Source organism: Scardinius erythrophthalmus, assembly GCF_964197995.2.
Source record: "Scardinius erythrophthalmus genome assembly, chromosome: 6".
Taxonomy (NCBI): Eukaryota; Metazoa; Chordata; class Actinopteri; order Cypriniformes; family Leuciscidae; genus Scardinius; species Scardinius erythrophthalmus.
In genome coordinates this window covers 42,141,361-42,155,644 of record NC_138226.1, presented here as the reverse complement: position 1 = coordinate 42,155,644, position 14,284 = coordinate 42,141,361, and positions in this window count along the sequence as shown.

The following is a 14,284-nucleotide window of genomic DNA, read 5'->3' as shown; positions in this document are numbered from 1 at the left end:
AGAAATAAATGATAAAATGAAGCAATGATAAAAAGACAATAACGAAAAGAAAGAAACATACCGGTACAGCAGGGGCGATTCTAGGATTTTCATTTTAGGGGGGCTCAGCCCCCAATGAGGGTATGATTTAAAAAAAAAAAAAAAAAGTTAGTTTATGGTCTAATGCACATTATTAACTAGTTTCATTCAATCATCCAGTAACATACATATGGCAGGGTTTTATAATCACTGAGGTACCAAATGAGAGGAAGGCCTATTTAGGGGTGTTCGGGGGCATGCTCCCCTGAGAAAATTTTGATTTCTCTGATCTACATATGTGCATTTTAAGATGTTTTGAAGGCCAAAAAAATTGGATAACAACAGCTTTAAAACCATGTGCGGGCAGCTGTTTATTTTCCACACTTCATCAGCATCACTCTTTTTCTCTTTGTTTTTATCTTGCTCTGTCTTTTCCCCTCCTAAAGCTGAGCTTTGACTGATATAGGCTTTTCATTTTTGTCTGTCAGTGAAGAAAGTAAACATAGGGTCAACTGATAGGTTGATTTATGAATCATTTTCTCAGACAAATCTACCAGGAAAGCTAGGTAACTAAGTTTATTAAATTCATTCACAATATGTACACATTCATTATTGATCTAGGCCTAATATATGGCCGTAGACAGGGCTTTATAATCAAAGAGGTCATAAATTTGAAGTTGTTATGGGGTTAAACATTTTTATTTCTCTGATATGTGCATTTCAAGACGTTTGAAGGCCAAAAAAGGATAAGAAATAGATGTAAAACCTGCTCTCTCCTCATCTCCATTACTCTGTCTTTTTCTCTCAGTCTCCTGATCTTGCCCTGTCTCTTCCCCTCCTAAAGCTGAACTTTTTTAATTTACTGAAGGCTACAAATTGTATTATATTAATTCTCAACATGTACACATGCATTATTAATCTTGTGCCTATGAAAACGGCTTTGTTAATATTTCATGTCCCCTCACAATGACATTACACGTTATATAGGCCTATTTTCAGCTCAAAATAGCGAAATAAGACAAAAGTTGATTAGTTTTCTAATTATTTTTGTCATTCGTTTAACATTTATGACCTAAAAAACTGTCAAATATTAAACGTTTAGTTTAGCTACTTACATCTTCTTAACTCGCACTTAACCGTAAACTGAAGCGTCAGTCGTGCTGCTAAAATTCCATGTAAAATTCGCGCTCAGCAGCTTCTGTGAACATAAAGCCCGCCTACTTTGATTTGATTGGTCATCTCAAATATTCTGACACTGACGAGAAGTGAAAGACCAATGAGGCTCAGGCCCTGTCCCAAATGGCGCACTTCATGCGGACTTTCGGTCTCGTGGACTTGAATTGCGCGTGCTCGCTGAGTCTACGAGTCCGTAGGCCGTCCCATTCAGCATTTTACCGCTCTGAAGTGTGCTCAGCAGCGCCCCCTTTGTACCCTTGAAGCGGTCTTCCGCGAAGCCCGCATAGAAGCAGGCTTCACGCACTTTAACTACCCAGGAATCCTTGCGAAAGGCCAATCAGACAACGGATGGGAGGAGATTTCACTCACGGATAATTGTTGACATGGCTGAGAAGAAAATATTACGTTTTTTATGATCTAAATGTACATTTTACCAGTTGTTACCTACAGTTTATACAAACATTATGGTCATCGACCAGTGGTTGATGTCTCAAACATAATAATAGCGCGTTTAATAATACGATCGCATTATGATTCATTAAATAATTAGAACCGAATGTCAGGGCTTTACTGAGTCATATGTAAACATAGTATGAATATTGAAACCTGTAAATTGAAATAAAATATGTTTAAATTATGTTTTAAAATTGTAATCTTAGTTCTAATGGAACATTATGTAGCCTATTATTATGTACAACTGTATACATCATTTAAATAAGCATGATAGATTTATTGTTTAATGCCCAGGTGATATGCACAATATCAAAATACAGAACTGTAAAATTAGGATGTGTAGTTGACATGCAGGTAATAGCACAAAAATGAGATTTCTCCTGGCCAACAACAACCAGGCCGTTATTTCCGGCGTGCCGATCGAGTCTGTCCCAAAAATACCTCTCAATGCGCCCTCGTGGACTCGCATCAAGGGCCCTATAGGTCTGCACTACATGACGTCACCAAAGTGTGGACTCTGAGGAAGTCCACAAGTCCGGAGTGTGCCATTTGGGACAGGGCCTCAGATGAACAAACACACACACACGCGCGCCTCTGTTTCTGACCTGCGATCTGCTTGGCGCTGCTGCCGACTAAAGATGAAGAACATTATTTAACCTTGTCAAAGACAAAAAAATATATATACAGTATATATTTTTAGAATAACAACATTTGAAGAGTTTGGTTCCAAAACGCGATAAATCCATTTTGATTAATTTGAGTAAAAATGTGTTCTCTTACGAGAGGTTCTCTCGTATTGCGTAAGTAGCTTACGCATCGGAAAGTCTTCTTTCTTCGAGATCTGAAGCCAAAAAATTATCCTTAATTTTGTATTCATTGTCAACGCAGTGCAGCAGCCGACAGACCTAGGCAGGCTGTATAAGCGTGCTCATTGGCTGCTCGGCTGCAACTGCTTAAGCCTATCGGTGAGCGCTATGAACGCGGCAACCAATGAGGGCGCTTCGCGCCCTCCGCGCCCTTCTAACCGTCAGAATGGGCGTGGCCAGCGTGTATATATTCAGCGCTCACAGGCTAAAATTCTGATTTTCTTGTCTTCAGCGACGCTCTTCGCATCGCTGGATCTTGAGAGCCGCCGCCGTTGAAACCAGCGACCAGCAAGCTTAGGACAGCGCCTGAGGAAGCCGGCCGTCTTCGCCGCCTTCAGCCATCCGTGCCTGCTACGCTATCCGGCGACATATCCTTTACATTATTACTGTTTCTGTGTGTACTCTAAAAGAGCACGAGGCGTTTTTGTAAAAACGCCTCGTTTTTGCGGCTCGTGCCGCGCCCCGCTCAGCTACGGAGACCGCCACCTCTCTGCGCTCTCCGACTGGGCCGCGGGCACGCCGCCACCGCACTCTCCGAGTGCGAAGAGCTTTCAATGTCGACCCTGCGGGCTCGACTTGAAGCTTTCGACCAAGCTGTCGCTCCGCCTGTCCCTGCCGGGCCGCGCAATAAGAAGCGCCGCTCGCAGCGACCACCGGAGACTGTTGTGACTGAGGAGCTCGCCGGAACCTCTCCCTCGAGCTCTCTCTCGCCCTCTCCCTCCCGGCCGCTCAACCGCCGGCTCTGCCCGCGCCGCCGCCGCGTCAGGAGATGAGGTGAATGTGATAGATACCCGTACTCTCCCTCTGTTCGAGCCGTGCAATACGCCGCTCACAAGGGATGGCAGAAGCGGACGGTCTCGGAGCGAGTTTCCTCTCCCTCTGTTCGAGCCGCGCAAACTGAGCCGCTCACGAGGGATGGCAGGAGCGGACGGTCTCGGAGCGGGTTTCCTCTCCCTCTGTTCGAGCCGTGCAATACGCCGCTCACGAGGGATGGCAGGAGCGGACGGTCTCGGAGCGAGTTTCCTCTCCTTCTGTTCGAGCCGCGCAAACTGCGCCGCTCACAAGGGATGGCAGGAGCGGACGGTCTGAGCTTTCTTTACGTTACAAGAAAGCTACTCCGTCCTCGCGCGTCACTGGTGAAAGGGGAACAGAGTGTTTTCGTCCCGCCGTGGCCTGGACTATAACCTCCATTCTCACACATTTCTCAGTCCCCTCTTAAGTTCAGGCGACTGGAATTGTTACTATTGCAGTATACGAGCCTGTTATAAATACACGCTCGCCTGCAAGCAAACGCTGTCACAAGACATGATGACGCTAACCGCGTACTAATGTATTCACCCCTGTGGCTCAGTGGCGGAATCCTAGACTGTCAAGCTAGAGACCCGGGTTCGATCCCCGCTCTCGCGGCAGTTAAAGTTTATGCTGTTCGCTTCTCCGAGCTCGCGGCCAGTTTTTCTTACATACAGAAAACAAGCCCGCTCTCTCCCTCGTTGGGCCGTGCAGATTGCGCCGTTCAAGGGATGACAAAGCGGACGGTCACGAGCAGCGTTCAGCGTGCGCGCCTCACTCACCGGCGAAAAGAGAAGAGAGTGTGTTAGTCTCGCTACGGCTGGACAACCGCCAATCCTCACACATTTCTCAGTCCCCTCTTAAGTTCAGGCGACTGGAAATATTACTATTGCAGTAAACGAGCCTGTTTTAAACACACGCTCGCCTGCAAACGAACGCCGACGCGACACAAGAGGTCGCTTTTTATATGCTCGCGCTAACTGAAAGCCTATGTGATTCCCGTGTGGCTCAGTGGCAGAATCATACGCTTTCATGCGAGAGACCCGCGTTCGATCCCAGCTCTCGGGTAAAATAAAATTTATGCTGCTTGCTTCTCCGAGCTCGCGGCCAGTCTTTCTTACTTACAGAAAGCGAACCCGCCCCTCGCACCACACCTTCTCAGAGTGCTCGAGTATTTTTTGAGCGTCTAAACACGAGAGAAGAAAAGACGGTTAAATCCCGCAGCCCTGCGGCTGGACCACCGTCGAAGCTTAACGCTCTGTCAGTCCCCGTTGCCACGGCTACTGCAGCTGTTTACCCCGCAGTCAACGAGCCGGTATCTACTCGCTCGCCTGCGCGCATCCGCCGTTCTCACGGCAACCCAGAAAATGTCAAAAGAGCATAATGTCTGTTTGCACGGCTGACGCCGTATGTGTTTCTAGTACAGTGAATGTGCCCACGTTCTGTGCTCACCCCTGTACACAAGCACTATACATCCCGTGTCTCTCACAGAGCCCACTCTCATGAAGCAGGCAAAAGCCGCTTTAGTGTTAAAAGTAGGTCACGTGTCCACTTCTCCGTGCCCACACCTACTCACTGCCCGCTCTGTCACACGGCCTTGCACGACCGGTCATGTTTTAAATGTGAGTCCTGTGCCCGCCCTCGAGCGCTCACACATACATTTTCGCGCCTCACACTATATGTTCCCCGTCCAAAGCCACCGGGACACTGTGTGTAAAACGGCCAGCTATCGCTACGTGCGATCCGCCGTATCTAACCACCAAGAGCGCGCGCGCCGCGCCCGCCCCTGAATGTAACTCCTGTGCCCGCCCTCGAGCGCTCACACATACTAACGAACATTTTCGCCCCGACGCCGCCATCGCGCGTCGCGCCTCACACTTTATGTTCCCCGTCTAAAGCCACCGGGACACTGTGTGTAAAACGGCCAGCTATCGCTGCGTGCGATCTGCCGTATCTAAGCACCAAGAGCGCGCGCGCCGCGCCCGCCCCTCCGTTTCGAGCTCCCGAGCCCGCGATGCGCGGCGATCGGAGCCCGGAGGCCATTCTGCCCCTGGCTGCACACGCAAAAGCGTGGGAAACTATTCCAGGCGCATCAGAACGGGTGCTAAGCACAGTAAAACAGGGCTATACTCTGCAGTTCGCTCGCCGCCCTCCGCGCTTTCAAGCGCGTATCGAGACCAGAGTGAATGGGGAAGTAGCACATCTACTTCGAGCAGAAATTCACTTCTGTGCAAAAGGGCTATGGAACCGGTTTCCCCTTCCATGAGCGAGTCGGGCTTTTACAGCCGTTATTTCCTCGTTCCCAAGAAGGACGGAGCACTCAGACCAATTTTGGATCTGAGACGTTTGAACGAGGCTCTTATGAGAAGACCGTTCAAAATGCTCACAACCAGACAAATTCTCGCGCAAATTCGCCCGAGGGACTGGTTTATATCTCTCGATCTAAAAGACGCGTGCTTTTCAGATCCTGATAATACCCCGTCACAGGCCATTCTTGAGATTCGCCTTCGACGGTCAGGTATATCAGTACACGGCCCGTCTGTCGACACAGCGCGCGCGCTGCATTCGACGCCTGGCCGCGTCTCTCCGGCCGGGCAGCACCGTACCTCTCAAAACATTTCAGAGGCTACTGGGTTGTATGGCCTCAGCCGCAGCAGTGCTTCGGCTGGGTCTTTTACGAATGCGCCCGCTACAATGCTGGCTGAATGCCCGAGTGCCTCACAGAGCATGGGCTTCCGGCGGTATTCGCATCAGAGTGACTCAGAGCTGCGTTTCAGCTCTGAAGCCCTGGTTAGCGGCCGACTGGTACCAGCGGGGAGTGACAATGGGAGCTATCTCACACCGCAAAATTATCTCGACGGACGCTTCCACCTCAGGCTGGGGCGCTCTGTTCGAGGGCAAACCGGCTTTTGGCCTATGGTCAGACCGGGAAAAATGCCTCCACATAAACTGTTTGGAGATGATAGCGGTCGAGAACGCGCTCAGGCGCTTCCTCCCATTCATACGGGATCACCATGTGCTAGTCCGCTCAGACAACATGTCCGTGGTATCCTATGTGAACCGACAGGGCGGTGTCAGATCCAGGAATCTGTGCAGGCTGACAGAACGCCTTCTCGTGTGGGCTTACCGCTCGCTGCGCTCGCTGAAAGCCGCGCACGTACCGGGCCACCTGAATGTCGGTCCAGACAGACTGTCCAGGGACAACATTCCCCCGGGAGAATGGTCTCTGCACCTCCAGACAGTCCAGTTTCTCTGGCGCCTATTCGGCAGAGCGGAAATCGACCTCTTTGCGTCGAAAGACAATGCTCAATGCCTGAAGTTTTATTTGAAGAGCGAAGACGCGCTGTCCCAGACATGGCCCAGCCTCCCGCTGTATGCTTTTCCTCCGATCTCCCTGTTGCCACAGGTCATTTAGAGGATCAGAGAAACGCACCACTCAGTGCTGCTTATAGCCCCGCGATGGGAAAACCAAACTTGGTACCCAGAGCTAGTGAGGCTGTCGCACTCACCCCCATGGCCGATCCCGGTGAGAAAGGATCTCCTCTCCCAAGCCGCTGGATCGATCTGGCATCCCCATCCAGAGCGCTGGTCGCTGCATGCATGGGTGATCAACGGATACCCGTTGACCTGTCAGAAGGGGTCGTGAACACGATCACGCAGTCTAGAGCCCCCTCCACGAGACGGCTCTACGCGTCTAAATGGTCGGTGTTTTCTAAATGGTGCGCTACTCAAAACCTGGATCCGCGCGCATGCGGGGTTCCGCGGGTGCTCTCCTTCTTGCAAGAGCTGTTGGAAAAGGGCAGATCCCCTTCCACGCTCAAAGTATATGTGGCCGCTATTACAGCGTTCGCTGAGACGACGCTCGGCCGGGCAATGGGAAGGAATGAGCTCATTATCCGCTTCCTCAGAGGAGCTAGACGGATGAACCCCCCGCGGCCCCCCTCGGTTCCCTCGTGGGATCTGTCCTTGGTCCTGGCGGCCCTAAAGGCTTTTCCCTTTGAACCGCTTGAATCCGCGGATCTAAAGTATCTGTCGCTTAAAACCGTTTTTCTGATAGCTCTGTCTTCAGTCAAACGAGTGGGTGATTTGCACGCGCTATCTGTTAGCCCTGCATGTCTCGAGTTCGGGCCGAATGACTCGAAAGTCATTCTCAGACCGAGGCACGGTTACATCCCCAAAGCGATTGGAACCCCATTTAGGGCACAAGTTATTTCCCTCTCGGCTCTGCCAGCATCCGATGGTGGGGACAGTGATAACCTCCTATGCCCTGTCCGGGCGCTGAGAGTTTACATCACGCGCTCCGCCGCTTTCAGGCGTTCAGAGCAGCTCTTTGTTTCCTTCGGCGGACGCACCAAGGGTCTTGCCGCCTCGAAGCAGAGCTTGTCCAGGTGGATAGTGGACGCGATAGCAGCAGCTTATGCCTCCAAACACCTGCAGTGCCCTCTGGGCATCAGAGCCCATTCCACTAGAGGCATGGCCTCGTCGTGGGCCTGGTCCAGCGGAATTTCTATCCACGACATTTGTATGGCGGCGGGCTGGGCCTCCCCGTCTACATTCGTGAGGTTTTATAACCTGGAAGTTCCTGCCCTACAGGCAAAAATATTGTCAGTATAAGTGACATGTATGCTCTGCCCAGCTCCCGTGTGCAGACTACGTTCATATGCTGGCGCTATTCTGGTAACTACTCAGGGTGAAGTGTTTGACTCAGACCGGCTGATCCGTTCTGTTTCCTATTTCCCGTTACGCGCTGTTATCGGTGCTGGCCCGCGCTGCTGGCCGCCCGCATTATTCTCTGCCGCGTGGGAATTTTTCTCTTCATGTGAGACCGACTATGTCGTTTTCTCCTACCCTTATGAGTGCTTATGTACTGTTTGGGCTCGCTCCGCCGGCCCTACTGTTGTACTGCTATGTTTATAGACCGGCCGCGCCGCTCTATTTCATATGCTGCATGAAGTGCATGTACTACGCTGGCCCGTCTCTCGACCGGCCACATTTTCCAGCAGAGTGTTTTCCCCGGTTCCCCTGGGATTCATGGGCTGGATGCTCGGCGCACACGGCGTTGACAAAGGGTTCCCGATGCGTAAGCTACTTACGCAATACGAGAGAACCTCTCGTAAGAGAACGTACTCGGTTACTAACGTAACCTCGGTTCTCTCTAGAAGAGGGAACGAGTATTGCGTAACCTGCCGTGTCGCGCCACGAGCTTTTGCGCTTCAGACTGCGAAAACCAGAATTTTAGCCTGTGAGCGCTGAATATATACACGCTGGCCACGCCCATTCTGACGGTTAGAAGGGCGCGGAGGGCGCGAAGCGCCTTCATTGGTTGCCGCGTTCATAGCGCTCACCGATAGGCTTAAGCAGTTGCAGCCGAGCAGCCAATGAGCACGCTTATACAGCCTGCCTAGGTCTGTCGGCTGCTGCACTGCGTTGACAATGAATACAAAATTAAGGATAATTTTTTGGCTTCAGATCTCGAAGAAAGAAGACTTTCCGATGCGTAAGCTACTTACGCAATACTCGTTCCCTCTTCTAGAGAGAACCGAGGTTACGTTAGTAACCGAGTACGTTTTCTTTACCAAGAAAGTGGCAAGATGAAAACCACTCTTTTCTGTTTCAAACTTTCACATAGCATCTGTAGGTTATAATAACATTAAAAATTCAAATCCAGATTTTGATTTTCAAAGATTTATTATAAAAACGGGTAATCTTTCCCCCAAAATGCAATAAATTCATGACACTTTTTTTTCCAAAATGCAATTAATCCATTGAATCAATATGAAAGTTATTCTTCATATTGAAACTGTTGAAAATACACAACAAAGTAAGTTGATCCACATATGACAGCCTCTGAACTCAGTCAATATCTTATAATACAGGCACTGGACTATACATTCAATCAGCCATCGCTAGGAAAAACCTTCTGAACTTTTTTGACGGCGATCAGCTGTAAAATTTCCTGCTCGGATTTCGTTGACTTTGAGTAAAACAATTGAAAGTTTTTTAAAAGATCCCCTGGGGTTAACGTGTCAGCGTGACAGAAGTTTGATGCTGTCGTGTGAGAACAAGCAACAGTCGGCATTTTTCTTCCTCCCGCGTGCCTCATCTTCTTAATCTCCTCACGTATAAATGATTAGATTTCGATGGCTTACGTTTCTTCCCTACCGCAGAAACCACCACAGGTTCATCAATGCCTTCAAAATTATTAATGTTTTTGTTTGTTTGTTGATCAAAAAGTACAAAGTAGATCAGGAAAACTAGGATGCTGGGTGTATTCAAAGCGCCGCCGTTACTGTTTACAGTGCGTGGAATGGTGCGCTGTGATTGGTTGAGAGCGGATCTATCGCATTCTGCAGAGAAAGGAGACTGGCGTTTGTCGCGGTTTGGAAAGAAAGGGAGAAAACATGAGACAATAACACGGCGGATATTGCATTTTATGTAAAATTTTAAATGGACTTTTCAACACCGACCCTATACAATACAGATTTTTGCGGGAACTCAATTTTTTTAAAAATGGCGTTTATCGCGTTTTGGAACCAAACTCTTAATTTCTTACTCCAAGTTTTAGGGGTGCTGAGCTCCTTTTTAGGGGTGCTGAAGCACCCCTAAAAAGGGGCTAGCCTCGCCCATGCGGTACAGCAAATGGGAGTCAAACGCATGGTCAAATGACGCAGCGTGTGACGTCACAACATGTGACAACCTTTGGGGTCATAGTGCACAGAACGTGATACGTCAATGAGCATCGGAAGACGTAACTATCAATCGCAGATCTACAGAACATGTGTGCAAAGACGTGCAATGCATTTTTATGTGTTTTTTTTTGTAAACGCATATTACGCAATTTGTACAGACTCATTAGAGGATGAAAACAACGCAATAGGAGCATGTTGGAGGCTTGATCTGAACATGTTACATCTCTGGTTTTGTATGCAAAAAGAGTTATTGAGCTAGCGATTTGGTTTCAGTTTCTATAGGCTCTTAAACAGACACACGCAAACGGGAGCGCCGGCGCTCCCGTCGGTCTTAAAGGGTTAAGAACTTCTTCACTTATAAGATTAATAATATCAGGGACAAAATTATAACTATGCAACCATCTACTACAGTATCGCATCAGACAGTGCATTGTAGTCTCCCTGAGGAAAAATTTGATTCATTCAGTGCTATAGGAGAGGAAGAATTTACTAAACTCATTAAATCATCTAAATCGACAACATATGTTAGACCCTATACCGACTAAGATACTGAAAGAGATACTTCCAGAGGTCATAGATCCTCTTCTTAATATCATTAATTCGTCTTTGTCTCTAGGATACGTACCAAAAAACTTTAAGCTGGCTATGATTAAACCGCTTGTTAAAGGAGTCATACCCTCGTATTACCTTGGATACCTACTGCTGTATTATAGTCTTTCAGGCCCTTCTAAAAAAGAAAAGTGGAAAAAAAATAAACACAGAGCTCCTCAGACCCTTATTTCTGTAGGCATTATTGTCTCGCGAGATCTGATGCGATATTTTGGCTGTTGTGGACGGTCATTATAATAATGCAAATGAGGGGCGCGTTGATTGGTTGCAGGAAGGAGGGGGGTTGACACCGCAGGTAAGTCTTTAGCATATCATTACAAACTGACATCATGGCGCAAGTTGTGAATGAACGCGACCGGCTTCCCGGCCAGTGTATAGTATGAGGCGCCGTTTAGGGCTTAAATCAAACTTCATTCACGCACACATATATGAAACACGCTTGCATATATACTAAGTAGTCACACATACATGTATATGAACTATCCACGCACATAAAGTTACTCATATGAGACGCGAGCACAGCACACACACACAAATATAAGACGTGAGCACACACACACACAAACTAGACGGCGCCTCATATATAAGTGTTATGCAATAAATAAACAATAACCGAATTCATGATGATCTCAGTCATTTGTTTTTTGCAAAGTACGTTAGCAGCCATTCCCCATACCTCGAAGCTAATACTCCCACCAGTGTTGTGCCTGAACGCGTTCATTGAACGATAGTTCATGAACTCGTTCATATTTTGGGCGAACGTGAACTCACTGAACATACCGCATTACTGCCTGACGAACATTACTGTGAACTCGTTCATTCTGGTGTCTGTGAACGCCACGCTCTCTCAGTTTAACTTCGTTCAGTAAGTTAGGATGCCAGATTTCTATAAAGCCTTCCAGGCGAACACACACCTAAAACACACCGTAAACCGGCCTTAATATGTAGCGGAAAAAACACCCAATCTGGCAACACCAGCCACCAGTGTCTCATTCATCAAAATGAACAAATCTTTTTTCGAGTCATTTTGTTCATTTAAGGGGCTTTAAATGTTACTATTAACTGGCAAATTCCCCGAACACATCAACCTACGCAATCTTGATCATATTCTGAATTAAGAAATCATTATAATGCAGTCAAAAGTCCGTTTTTGCAGTCCGTTTACAGGGAACATAAATAATTACTTCACCTCTAATCTTTCGTGTATTTGTCTTGTGACAGACGCAATAGCATTCAATAGCCGCATTAGCATTTAGCTGCTGTTTGTTACACACATTAGAGCAATAAAAAAACCTTACCGTTTCAATTGCAGGCAATTTTGTTGGAATGGTGCTTTTCCAGAGCTTTGATGCCAACTTTGCCTGATATTGCCCCAAATTTGTGAAGGATTTCGGCGTACAATGTTTAGCACATAACAACAGACACCAAACGATAAGCCAGTGGGAAGGGTTGAAGGAACCGCGTCATTAAAAATGAATTTAATCCACTGGTCTCTGATAGATAGCTAGGTCCATTCTTGGTAGAGAAAACACATTTACATGTTGATTCTGGCAGTCAACCACAGAGCAACTCACGTGTGCACTCGGTTTCTGCATCTTTCTCTTGACTGAACTGAATATGAGGGGGAGAGGGGAAGGGCGAGCTTCCTGCTGCGGTGTCCATATATGGATATCCTCCTCCGTCTTGACGTCAAGGCAGGGTAGAAATCAAAATCTCGTATTTGAGTGCGCGTGCACGTGGGCTATTTTACAAACCCTGAGGTAAACAAACGCTTCACTTTTAAATATCGGCTTTCCGGCCAGTGTATAATCGTTAGGCAATCATAATATACATTGATTCTCGTGGAAAAGTGAAAATTGTAGGTCAGGACTCCTTTAAAAAAACGCAACTTGATCCTACAGAATTAGTCAATTACAGGCCGATCTCGAATCTACCTTTTCTGTCAAAGATACTACAAAAGGCAGTATCTTCACAACTGTGTTCCTTTTTAGAAAGAAATGATATCTGCAAGGATTTTCAGTCTGGATTTAGACCGTACCATAGTACTGAGACAGCTCTCGTTAGAGTCACAAATGATCTGCTCCTATCATCCGATCGTGGTTGTATCTCGCAATTAGTGTTACTCGATCTTAGTGCTGTGTTTGACACCATTGACCACAACATTCTTTTAAATAGACTAGAAAATTATGTTGGCATTAGTGGAATTGCACTAGCATGGTTTAAATCATACTTATCTGACCGTTATCAATTTGTAGCAGTAAATGAAGAGATGTCTCATCGATCACAAGTTCAGTATGGTGTACCAAAAGGCTCAGTACTAGGACCGCTGCTGTTCACTCTGTACATGCTACCATTAGGAGATATCATTAGGAAACATGGAATTAGCTTCCACTGTTATGCCGACGATACTCAGCTCTATATTTCTTCACGCCCAGACGAACCTTACCAATTCACTAATTTAACAGAATGCATAGCTTTTTTATCTGGGGGGTCTGGGTCTGGGATCTCTTCGCCACCAGCTGCCTTTGCTGGTAGCACCTCATCATCAATGACAATAGAGCTGACAATGACAGTTGTGTTGGCACTGGCTCGATTGCATACCATATCCTGAGCTAACAGTTGGAGATTCCGCTTGTTCTCCTCAGAAGCCCAGAACTTGTCAAGTTGCTGAGGGATGGGTGTATGTCTGTTCATGCCAATGATGTCGATGCCTGTTGTTGAGTATGTACGCCGCATGCGCTCCCCTTCTTTCAGGGACATCTCGAGGTAGGAATCTAGTACAAGATGGATGAACTCCGGCTCTTGGTAGAGGGATGATGTTGAGCTGATGATGGCATTGATGACCGCACCTAAAGTAGGGAATTGTGCTAGAGGCATCTGTCGCATCTTCGACATGAAGTTTAACACAACATGAGTGGCATAAGTAGACTCAGGACTCCATTGGTTGAGATCAAGTCGAGGCTCAATCTCACTGACATGTTTTGACTTGTTGACATGAGCTGGAAAGTCACCATCAAACAGGGGAGATGCTGAAAGCAAATCATGAGAAAGTATATGCCGGATACTCATGCCCCGCTCCTTAGCAATGTCCATACTCCTATGTGCCTCGGGCCATGTCTTTGGATGAGACTAACTTCTGCTCCTTCATACTGATTGTTGGTGTCTTTTGTGGTTGTTCGTTGAACTGAGGTAGTTTTCTCTTTGATACAGTTGTGCTAATTTTTTTGGTCTTCTCAACTAACCTCTCCTGCCTGTACGAGCAGTAGACATGCTTCCCATTTTGGAGACAGTTGAGCAAGCGAGGAGCAACACCTCGGTCAACAGCCTGCTTGGTGAGCAGATTGTGCAGTGGAACAGGCACATTGACTGTCACTGAGTATGGATTCTGCCGCTCTAGCACAAAGTCCAGCAGCTTTGAAACATTTTGGTTGAATGTAAGGCGGCGAGTGGTGCTCAGTGCATGCAGGAGATGGCATTCTGTCTGTTTCAGAGTGTTGGTGAGAAAGTTGAGGATATCAGTGATCATCCCAATCTCATGGAACAAGAGCTCAATCTCTGCTACAGCATTTGCATTGTGTGTGGCTCCTACTACATAGTGACCTCCAGGACCCTTTGACACTCGCTGAATGGTCTGCTCAACCTTCATGTCACCTCCCACAGCACAGAACCAGCCAGGGCGATCCT